Source organism: Camelus bactrianus, chromosome 15 (assembly GCF_048773025.1).
Source record: "Camelus bactrianus isolate YW-2024 breed Bactrian camel chromosome 15, ASM4877302v1, whole genome shotgun sequence".
Lineage (NCBI taxonomy): Eukaryota > Metazoa > Chordata > Mammalia > Artiodactyla > Camelidae > Camelus > Camelus bactrianus.
Window position 1 is genome coordinate 3,077,200 of NC_133553.1, and position 12,526 is coordinate 3,089,725.

The 12,526-nt window shown below is 41.9% G+C and overlaps 1 long non-coding RNA gene across 2 annotated transcripts in view; it reads right to left on the reverse strand.

The window, feature by feature from the left end:
- Positions 1–5,210: 5,210 nt before the first annotated feature.
- LOC141573429 (uncharacterized) overlaps positions 5,211–12,526 on the reverse strand; it is a 37,859-nt gene continuing 30,543 nt past the window's right edge. For both annotated transcript variants that reach the window (XR_012499114.1, XR_012499113.1), the window contains one exon: positions 5,211–6,254. This is a non-coding gene — a long non-coding RNA (uncharacterized LOC141573429). The remainder of the gene's footprint in view (positions 6,255–12,526) is intronic.

Consider the following 12,526-nt stretch of genomic DNA (forward strand, 5'->3'; position numbering starts at 1 on the left):
GCCTGGAGGCTGACTCCGGGGATTCCTTCTCCGTCGCAGCTGTGAGGGAGCCTTGTCTTTCCTGACCACAACCAAAGAGGCGATTTTGAATCTCTTAAAACTGCCATACCAGTGTATATCACAACCCTCACAAGATACGTTGAATAAAGTAGAAAACTTTAAGCGTCTCCTTTAGGATAGAAATAGGGTATAAAAGAAATAAATTAAAAAATTCTAGTGCCCGAATAAGTGCTACATTACACTGGCTGCATTATAAGGTTAGAAAACTTCATTACCGCTTTACATACCACATCTTGTATTTAGATTTTATTTATCTTATTTTCCCTAAAGAAAAAACAATCATTTGATGAGTTCTTGTGTCAGAGGTGATGAGCAGAGAGCAAGTGTAAAACCGGGAATTGTGGTGCTGGTTAGTCTAAGACCATCTCCGTCACTGCGCAGATCATCTTTACTCATTTTACTGCACTTTTTGGAATCACCTTCTCACTTGGAAAAACTCCCGTGTCAGTTGGATTTGCTAGTAAAACAATTATTTTTCTTACCTAGAACATCAGTGATGTTTTCAAGATGATAAAAAAAATTTGCCCATGGCATTTAAACAGTTGCTTGTTCTCATAACTCATGGCTCACGGTCTCGTATTTGTCACAATTGGAACTGTGTTTTCTTTGTGCAAATTCTCATTGCTTTGGTGACGCAGGGACACTTGTCCTTACTGGATGGAGTATGATAGTAGTTTTTTGCATTCTCTCCCTAAATCTGGAGTCCTGTGTTATGTTTCCTGTTAACTTAAAAAATAGGAATATTGTTATTTACCTAAATATCTAACCTCACACCAGTGGTGCATATCAAATTGGTCCAAATAAGAATTCCAATATTAAATGAAACAGTAATTTCACAACCCACTTTTCCAAAAATTTGGATTGATGGTTCAATTATACCAGGGACATTAGCTGTTTTAATTGAATCAATCATTGCTTTCTTCAATAAAATTTTCCATTCCATCTGCTCTTTTGGTTTATTGTTCTTCAGTGTTTCATTTGCTTTCTTTCCCAAAAATATATGATTTTGGCTTTTGTCATTGAAAACCCTTACTGGTTTTGCTACCTCATGCTGGAGAGGAAGGCTTGTGACTGTTTTATAGTCACTGGTTTCATGGTTGTATGAGTGCTTAATGCCATGTTGCAGGGGTGTGGAGACCTAATGAAGTGTGTACATAAAAGGCTTAGTCTACACTGAGTGCAGGGTTAGTGTTCACAGCCCATGTCATCAGTATCATAATTAATCCATTACAATCATCCTCTATTAATCAGTGTTTTCCTTCTAACGTCTCCAGGAGAGGAAATGTAGTAGTCTAAATGCAAATCTTTGCCAAACTTTCAGTCAATTCAAAACCTTTAAAGCTTTGCTGTCAATAGGACTGTGTGCCTTCTATCCCTAATTCTGCTCCTCCTGACCCAGGACGCGGTCTCCACAGCTGATGATCCATGAGACACTGGATTCTTGGTCCCATGGCTCTGTGTGTTCTGGGACTTCTGGGGACTTCAGCACTGTTTTAGGGGCTTTGGGTCCCACCTCTTCATAGCATTGCTGAGATGAGATCTGTGGGTTCACCCTCATTCTTGACTGTATGGTGCATTTTTTCTAGAACCAACACACGCCACCGTGGCAGCACTACTTTGAACACGTGCTGGGGCAGCGTGTGCTTGTCAGTTCTTGGGTTTAAATTTTCTGTTCTAATTTCTATAATGGGGTATATTGACAGATACACTCCATGTAAACAGAAGCTCTGTGGGGTTTTCAGCAACTTCTAAGAACATAAATATTCCTGAAGCAGCTAATCTTCCTCCCAACAAGTGAGGAGCAAGCCGGCAAGTCCTGGGGGCCTGTGGCGGCCAAGCTGTGCAGCCCAGGCTGCTCACCGAGGAACAAGGAGAAAATCTTAAAAACCTACTTCCATGCTGTCTTTCACAGAATCTCAGAAATGAACGTTTTAATATCTAAAGAGGGGTGTTTTTTTAAAATAAATTTTTTATTTTTTTCCTTTTTCAGTTTTATCAGGTAGAATTTTTACAGTTCAACTTCACATACACATATTGCATGTAAATACATGTATAGAGCATACTGCATTTTTTAGTTTACATATATGTACTAATTATTGTTTCATAAGAACAGATTAGAGCTTTAGATTTTTAAAATTAGTTACTAGAGGAATAAGGACATCTACAAAAGAATAAACAGAATATGGTAATCCAATCACAAAGGACAGTCAGATGTGCTTGCATATATTCAAGAAATCAAAACAATATTTAGTTCATTTGTGGTCTTATTATTATTGCTATTAATTTTAGATTCCCCATAAATGAAGTCATATGGCATTTTTCTTTCTCTTTCCACCCCACTTCACTTAGAATGACAGTCTTCAGGTCCATCCATGTTGCTGCAAATGGCATCTTTTATGGCTGAGTAGTATTCCATTGTATATATGTATCACCTCGTCTTTATCCAGTCATGTGCTGATGGACATTTGTGTTGTTTACATGTTCCTTGTTCTATGTCCCTTCTGGCAACAATTACGGATTTTAAATATTTTCCACCTTAAAATCCTTCCTGAAGGAGATGTGGTAACTGGAATCAAAAACAGTTACAGCACAGGGTTGTTTGTGATGGCCTTGGGGGCTTGGTAGAAAGGTTGGCAGAAAGGATTTCAGATTCTGATCAAATGAGTCCTCCTCTTGTAGCCCTGCTGACCGCCTATCTCACGGCCTGCCCTACAAGTCTGACCAGTCCCTTCTGTGAATCCTACTGTATTGTGCACAAATTTTGTCCAATTGGTGTCATCCAGTAGGGACCTTAAGTGAGGCACCCAAGCTCCTGTGTTGGTTTCTTCCATCAGCCCTTACTTCCTTGGGAGCCAGGACTGTCTCATTGCCCCAAGGATCCCTAATGCCTAGTAAGATGCATGATAAAGCTGGTACTTAATGAGCACATGGGTCAAATGGAAAAACCTGATCAAAAAAAGGCCCTCATTTTTCAGACATGCCTACTTGAGCACATAGGGTAAAATGACATGTCTTCTTGGATTTGCTGTCAAATACTTCAACAAAGGACAAATAAAAGAACAAAGGTCTGAATAAAGGAAATATGGAAAAGTTTGTGAATTCCTTAATCTGGGTGATTGGCTTATTGTACTATACTTACTCATGTATACTTAAGTTAGTTTATTATTTTACTGTCATTAGCTGGATAGCAAGTATTAATGCGTATTAATTGAAATCCTTAGAACTGAACAAACTTACCCCACACAAAATCCTTAATATCCTAGTAGTTTGTCTTTCAGAAATCTTTTCCCAGAAAGACAGGAAAAAAGGGAAAGGCAGATCCGTGCAGTATTTCCACGTTGTCAAAAGACCAAAGGCCGATACAAAAGAAGAGATTGTAAAAAAGATAAAGAGGCTGAAATCAATGTCCGGAAAACCTAGCTAACAATCCTAAATGGCCCAACTTAACTAACCTCAGCACTGCTGCATCAAGAATGGGGCAAATAGCATCTAGTGGATTTTTTTTTTAATAAATAAATAATAATCCAGTTCCTACCACAGGCAATTATGATAAGACTGAGTATAATTTCTAACACCAACTAGTGTACAAATCATAATTTCTACTTGATTCAAACTGCTTCTTCTATAAAATTTGAATCTTTTTATTCTTAAGACAGATTTGTGGCCTATGACCTAGTGATAAAATTTTCAGCTGGCTTGTATTAAAAAAGGTTCACCATAGTGAGAGTTTATTACATCAAGTATTCCTTTTTGGGAAACCCATGTGCCTTGTCACTCTCTTTCATAAGATTTCCTGTGGAAAATTCAATCCTTCATTCAGGAAAAGGCTGAGCAATATATCTCATGGGAAAACCTTCATAAACTGCAACACAAGAAAATGAAAATGACAGTGAGCAGCCCGTGAAGCCGGCAGACGCACAGCGCACGGCTGTGTTCCCGCCTCGAATTTCTTTAACCAGCAGGGAAAATGTGCATTTCAAGAAATAGACATAAACAATTTTCAGGACCTGAGCACACAATTTCCCTTTCAGGGTTTAGTGGGCTTCCATTTAATTCTATGAGAAATGTTTAAAACAACAGAACAACAGCTGAGATAGGGTTTAAAGTAACTTTTATGTCTTAGTGAAAATAAAGCCAACTGATAGTTATCATTTTTACTTTATTTGATCTCACTCTCTTACTTTACCTCCCCAACCTCCTCCAGAAAATGATTGTGAACATCCCCTCCTGTGTCAGAAGGCTAAGTAGAAAGTACCAATCAAATGGAGGTGGGCTTTGTTGTTTTATTTTTCAAAACAAACAAATTTCATTCATGTGATTTAATAATTTACATCAGAAACAAAGTCTACTCAATAAATGGTAGCCAACACATGTCATCATAGCTGCTCATCAGGTTTGGCCCCACGTTACACACTTTTACATGGACATGTGCCATGTGCTGTCATGGGAAATGGTGAGTGGGGACAGGGCCTCTGCTCTCACAGGGCACACAGCCTGGTGGGGGAGGTGGTGTTCAATCATTGCCCTTTTTTTAATATACTTACAAATTATGGGAAATGCTATTTAAAAAGAACAAAATGAGTCAATGAAAGTGAAAAATACAAGGACAGTATTTAGGCTGAGGGAAGACAGGGAACCTCTTTGAAGAGCTGACACTCCACTGAGACCCAAAGGACAACTCCGGTGCTGCAGGTGAAGGGCAGGGACACATTGATAAGGGGCTGATATCCAGAATATACCAAAATCTCTTTAAACTCAACAAGAAGGATGAACAACCTGATTAAAAAATGAGCAAAATTCCTGACACAGATCTCATCAAAGAAAAAATCTAGATGCCAAAGAAGTCTATGGAAAGATGCTCCACAGCATCTGTCATCAAGGGGATGCAGACTGAAACAGCGAGGTACCACTGCACACCTGTCAGAACTGCCAAAACGCAGAACACTGACAGCACCGAATGCTGGTGAGGATGTGGAGCATAAGGAATTCTCATGCTTTGCTGGTGGGAATGTAAAATGGCCCAGATACTTTGGAAGACGGTCTGGCAATTTTTTACAAAACTAAACGTACTCCTAACACATGATCCGGCAACTGTGCTCCTTGGTGTTTACTCGACGAAATGGAAACTTATGTCCACACACAAAACTGCATACAGATGTTAATAGCAGCTTTATTCATAATCACCAGAACTCAGAAGCAACTAAGCTGTTCTTCAGTAGGTGAATGGATTAACTGTGGTCCAGCCAGAAAATGGACTATTATTTGGTGCTAAAATGAAATGAGTTATCAAGGCATGGAAAGACATGGAGGAACCTTAAATGCATATTACTAAGGGAAAGAAGCCAATCTGGGAAGATTCTGCAACTGTCTGATTCCAACTGTATGGTGTTCTGGGAAGGGAAAACCACAGAGACTAAAAGATCAGTGGCTGTCAGAGGCTAGAGGGGAAGGAGCAATGAATGAGGTGCAGCACGGAGCATTTTAAGGTCACTAAGACAGAGTACTCTGTATGATGCTGTGACGGTGGATACATGTCATTGCACATCTGTCCAAACCCACAGAGTGCACACCACCAAGTGTAAATCCTAGTGTCAAGTCTGGGCTCTGGGTGATGATGACGTGTCAGTGCAGGTTCACCCATTGTCGCAAATGCATGCTCTGGTGCAGGCGTCAATAGTGAGGAGGCTGTGGGGACAAACTGCAGTTCATACACTGAATCCAGCCCCAGACACCGCTGTTAATAAAGCTCTGTGGGTGTGTGGAATGTCCGGATGCTCTGGCGTCTGAACAGCAGAGCTGAGCAGCTGCACCAGAGATCAGGAGGTTTGCAGACCCTGAAATATTTACTCCCAAGCCCTTGACAGAAAAAGTCTGCTGAGCCCTATTCTAAACGAATCAGAATTCACCCTGATGAGACAGGACAGCAGGGCCCAAACCAGGCATGGTTAATGGGACTGAAGCAATGTTTTAGTTCCAACACCTTTGCTGAAGTCCTGCAGATCCAGCGACAGACTGTAGCCAGGAAGCGTCTGCAGAAGGAGTCGGTAGCAGGCCTTCCCGCCAGGCTCCGTAATGCCAGGGGCCACGCGCTGCACGGGGGCCACCCGCTTGAAGAAGGCGAAATTGCGGTGGAAGCCGATCAACTCATAGAGCTCGGAGAGGATGCTGCACTGCTGAATTCTCTCCTAGGAATGCTGAAGCACAGGGAGAAAAGCAACAAGCATCTGAACGAAACATGTAATGGAAAAAAGACCCGTAAAAAATTTTCCCTTAAAACAGAGACCAAACGACACAGGAAGGAAGAGGAAGGCTGACTTCATGCACTGATGGGACCGGATGCAGAAATGCAGGGAAGCAGCGCTGTGCGGATGCTCCAGACCCCCTCTGGGCCCCACCTTTCCGCGTTCTGCCTCTCCTTTTACTAGAAAGGTCCGTATTCCCTGAAACAGAGGATTCTGCTACCTAAACATGGGACACAGAGAAGGGAAAGAGGAAAAGGACGGGAAAGTAAAGGAACAACATTTCATCTACACCCTAGGGTTTGGGCGGGACTTTCACCAAACACACAACCTCTCAAAGCACAGAGCACACAGTGAGAGGCTGACAGAGTGACTGCGACTTCTGCTCCTTAAACACCAGCTACCTGCCAGCACACGCTGTGCCCGTTACTGAATCATTACAATCATTTCAGAAACTATTACTACCCCAGCTCACAGGCAAGGAAATCTGAATCTCGGGGAGGATTTATTATCATCCTGGACAAATTCCCATGGCCCAGAAGTGTCAGAGCCTCCGGCAGACCCTGGACTAAAATGCTCCTCATCACCACGGGCCCTGAGCCTCAGGCTGAGGCCACGTTAGGTCTGCACCGGCCCAGAGCACGAGTCTGTGGGACAGGGAGTGGTCCCATTTGAAGTGCCAGGCCAAGGCCCTCAGGAACATATGTAATGAAACCAAATACCCAAACTCATTTCCAACGCACTTCCCTGTCCGGTAGGACTGCTCAGCACATCTGGCTTATCACCTGTGCACAGGCTGTGCAAGGGGCCCAGACAGTGACATGACGTCCCCATGGAAGTGGCTCAGAGACCGCTTCATCACAGGACAGACTCTCCCGGCTTCCAACGTTAACTCTCCATTCCATTTCCAACTGGAAAGTAAGTTTAGACTTGTTTTCCTCTCCAGAAACAAAGACAGTGGTAACATCAGTGGGAAACTCGACTGAGGAAGAGTCTCCTGGACATTTGGAAGGATAGGCTGGGGAGGGAACAGAGATAGGGATCAGAAAGACCCGTGTTCCAGTCCAAAGTCTGCACATCACTCGCTTTGACAGTTTCCTTATTAATACAGGTGATAAAATCTAATTATGATTGTTTTGAAAACTAAAAGAAATAACGTATGCCACTAGCATAGGTGTAAAATCCTCCATGAGTGTTCCAGAAATGGACGTGACCATGGTTAGATACTGTCTGCCAAGTCTTGTGTGCTAAGCTCACATCAGCCAGCCAGAGATGTGCCAGAGAATGCCTCAACAGCCAGCAGCCTTCTCCAACTTGGAAACTCACAGTGTCCGAAGAACAGGCAGTGGTGGATGCTTTGGGACACTGTGGAGGTAGCACTCCAGGGATGACTTTAAAAAGCTGGGGAGAATTTAGGGGACCATACAGTTCAAATACAGTAAACTCATTCCATGTCTACAAATATTCATCTGTAGCCATGATGATTCAGAGAGGAAATACATATTCAAACGTACATCATTTTCCCACATAAGTGCATCAAAACAATTTGGAAAGAGTGTAACTTTCTTCTCTAGATCACACAGTGGGGATTACAAGGTTTGTATTGACAGCACTACGTGTAAATCATCTGCAAACGTAACTGGGTCCATTATCAGTCATCATCATTTGAAGGGAAGGATGGAAAAGAACAAAGCCAAGCTAATACTCTCCGGTAATTTGTTGGGTTACGATGTCACAGAGGAGACGGACAGCTCAACAAGGAACCACTCTGCCGTGATCACGGAGCCGGGGAACTGGATGGGCGGCAAGATGTATGGCGCAGCCGTAGCTGTGCCCGCCCTTCTAGGCAGGTACCCAGTCACTTTGACAAGGTGTCAAATGTGTATGCCCACGTCCTCATCACCTGTCATGCATTAAAGAGAAATGGAAACCTATAAACGGCCAATAACCTCGGTGGGTACACCGTCCAAAGAGCAACGTCACAGTTTGACAACTGGCCATCCCGGTTCCCTGGGCTTCATTCTTGGAGAACCTTAAAAACCACTCCTCTGTCCTCAAGAAGTGCTGCCTACTTGTCCTATATTTGGCTCAGGGATACAGCACGTTCACGTGGACTTTAATGTCTGCACAGATTTGACTGTCTTTCTCCAGGTTCAATTGTCCATTCTGAAGAGGCCTGAGTTAAGTCCAAACTCCATAAGATCAATTCCCTCCAGTGACAACTCAACGAGCCTGCAATTACAAACCAACTGAACAGGACTGTCCTCAGCTAAAAATGTCACCCGCCCTTCACTGTTTTCTTAATCTCCTGTCCTGGCTAATTGCAACAGTCTAACACCACCCTCCACCAAGTTCCCCAACTATGTCAAATAGAAAGTAAGGTCCATAAAAGAGGTGACAACTCCATAGTCACCTCTGAATTCCTAGCATATATTAATGTCAATAAATAGAACTATGATTATGGCTTCTTTCCTTTAAAACCTTTCTGGTTATTTAAATGAGACCATGGAAGGGAGGTGTTTGGGTCCAGTATCTTGATCCAGAAGACTCTGGAGACCTTTTTCGGAATGGCTGCCCACTGATTCATTCAAAACACAACTTCTCTTTCCGGGAGGAGCTGTGATTTTCTGCCAGGAGTTTGTTGTCAGTCTCATGCCAGAACAGATTTAAACTAAATACTTACATTGGATATGTTATTTTTCCCCGCTTCCAAAAAAAATTGACTTTCCTTACTTCCTTGCCTTGAGGAATGCTTTTTTACTTTTCTTTCTAATTCACCCTTTTATAAAGCAGGATTCTCAGGATGTGCTTGGCCTTACATAAGAACAGCCATCCAACTCCCAGTGTGAGAGGCCTGGGGCTCACATCCTGCCTTCCTGTCAAGGCAACTGAAACTCAGTTCAGGAGCCAACTGGCCCCCAGGGCTTCTAAGGCTCGTGTATCTCCCAGAATCCCTGCTTTCTGGTTGACTTGGCTTCTGAGGATTTCCCCTCACTTTCTTGACAATTAGCTGTGCAGCTTGAAAGATGAGGAAGGAAGGTCTTATTTCTTAATCAGCATTTTAAGGAACTTATGTAATGAAGGTTTTCAAGAGTTTCTAGAACCCTCCATTGCCGAGACAGAAAACACACTAGATATATTCTAAATCTAGCTATCATGTGCATTTTTTATTTGCTTTTGTTTTCTTAACTGCTAACAGACATTTTTGAATTAAAAAATAAAATAAGGCCCCAAATAAGATAGAACATTGAAGAGGAAACAAAATTAAAGGGGAAAGACAGAAAAATGATAAGTACTCTACAAAGTTAATAGAAAAAATACACTATGGATCAGATCAGCAGTTCTCAGTAACAGCTAATTGAAACCTGACCATGAGGTAAAATGTCTCTCCTGTCAGGAGACGGCCAACAGAAAACAGAATTAAATCAACAAACTAAAATTCTAAGTCTGGCGAAGTAGAGAAGTCTACAAGCTAAATGTGTTTTCTTCTGGAAAAGAGGGAGACTCACAAGATCTTTTCTGTGGAGCCTGAGCCCAGGTGAGGATGGTGAATTGAGCTCTGTAAGTACCCAATTATCAAAGTGAGTGATGAATAAAGAGACGTGAGCTTTGATGACAGAGATGATACTACTATTCACTTGTCCTGTAAGTATGTCTTCACGTTCAATGATCAATACCTTGGCGTCCTCAGGGATTGAGATTATAGGAAAATGCACAGCCCGGGCCTAGACCTCCTCTGTGATTGTGGCACTGCACTTAGATGTTTCAAGGGCACCATCAACTCCACCCTCTGCCTCTCCCAGCTCAGTCCCATCACTCACAGATGTGACTGGACCCCTCCTTCAGGGCCCAATTTCCTCAGTCAACGAGTCACACCACCCACACCTCACCTACAAAGTTCTCACTGGCACTCCCTCAGCACTGACTGTGTGCTGGGGACCACGCTGCACATTGTGCACACGTTATCTCACTGGATCTCCACAGAAGTCCTGGGAAGTCGGTATATCACTGCTTCAAGTAATAAGATAAATTGTTTCACTTCCTTGAGTGCGTCATCCAAAGTGACACGGCTACTGAGCCACAAACCTGGGACTGAAAGCCATTTGAAAATTGAACACTGCTACACCTCATAGCCACCCTACTCTGACTTATCACATCACCTCCTGCCGAGCCTTCTAAATGTTTCTAAGCATTCTACAAGACAAAAGTGATCTAAGAGAGCACCCCTCTCCCCTACTTAAATTCTGACAATGACGTTCCACTTCCCTTAGGAGAAAGCCCCACCGGGCCTGAGCACAGCCCAACGGCCCGGCATCCGCGTTCCCTGCGCGGCCGCGCCGCCTCACCCACCATGCAGTGCTACATGTGCCGTGTCCAGGACAGGGATGATGACTCCGTACAACCCGGGGCTCGTCTTACTCAAACAATGATCAACCTATTCAGTGCTGACTCTCAGAAAAATGTTTTCTCTGGATGAATCAGTATCTTTTTCCTTACAACTTCCCATCATTGATAATGAGCTCCCCCCAAAAGAGAGAAAACCTAATACTCAGACTCCTTATCTGTAAAGTGTGAATAACAAGGAAATATGAGAGGTTTTAAGCGGAATAATATTCATGTGAGGCTGAGGGACAATTCCCAACATACAGTAAGCACTCAATATGTGCTTACTTAATATTAATAAAATAGATTCCATTCCAGCAACCTTAAATCAATGCTTTATGGCTTTGTCCAAAAGACTACCGACAAACTATTGGACGAACCCCTTTGAGCAGATCCATCCAAGCGTACTGGGATAGGTAAGACTTGACTCCAGTTACAGCTGCAGCCAAACAGCACTATGGGGCAGGGGCAGTTTGCTCAAACTCTTACATGTTGTTTGAGCATTTAGTTGTAGTTATTGAATAAAGACAGGTATTATATAGTCAAAGCTCCTGAAACATAAATCTTCAGAGATTGATGCAAATTAGTTTCAAGTACAACACTCTCACTAGAAATTATTTGAAATTTATAGTCTTAGCTCCTCCACATATCGAAAGGGCATTTTCTTAATGTATCTGACTATATACACTGAAAGGATTGTTTAAAAGAAATTAAGATGAAGCCATAATGAATAAGCTTTCAGTATAATCTGCACAAAGCCCCACCCAAGGGTCTCACTTCTCACTTCCACATAAGTGTTCAGGTAGCTTAACCTGGGTCTTGGTTTCTTATGACACAGGGGTGGGAAGAATTGTGGATAGATTTATGTAGCAAATATAAATCTAGGGTATTTGCTGTGTAGGAATCCTAGAAATAAATAAATTGATATATAGTCCCACCCTTAGGAAGCTCAGCCTTTCCAATTACAACAGCATTAAAAATAAAATGAGAGATACATTGAAGAAAATTTTACAAGATTTGCACATTGAACATTTTGAAGTATCACCAAAAAAAAATTAAAACATCTACATATATGGAAGGCATCCCATGTTCATGGAATGGTAGACAATATTGTTAAAAATGTTAAGACTCCCGAAAGTGATCTACAAATTTAATGGAATCCCTATCAAAATTCCAGCTGACTTCTTTGCAAAAATTGAAGAACTGATGCCAAAATTCATATGGAAGTGCAAGGGACCCAGGTCAGCCAAAACAATCTTGAAAAAGAAGAGCAAAGTTGGAGGACTCACTCAATGGTTACTACAAATCTATAGTACTCAAGTCATTATGGTACTGGCATAAGTTTGGATGCATAAATCTATGAGAAACAATAAAAAATCCAGGGGGGAAACTTACATTTACAGTCATTTTTCCAGAAATGTGCCAACAAAACTCCATTGAAAGAATAGTCTATTCAACAAATGGTGCAGAGACACCTGGGTATCTGAAGGCAAAAAATGAATCTGGAATCTGGACCCCCGTATTTTATATAACAAATAAAATATTAATTCAAAATGGATCACAGACGGAAACGTAAAAACTAAATGTATAAACATTCTAAAAGAAGACATAGTTTAAATCTTTGTGGTTCAAGGATATGCTATGGCTTCCTAGATACAATACCAAGAGCACAAGTGAAAAAAAAGAAAGATAAAATTGACTTCATCAAAATTAAAACCATTTGTTACAAAGGACATCATCAAGAAAGTGAAATGAAGGGGAAGGGTGTAGCTCAAGTGATAGAGTGCGTGCTTAGCAAGAAAAATAAAATGAATAAATCTAATTACCTCCCCTAGAAAGAAATT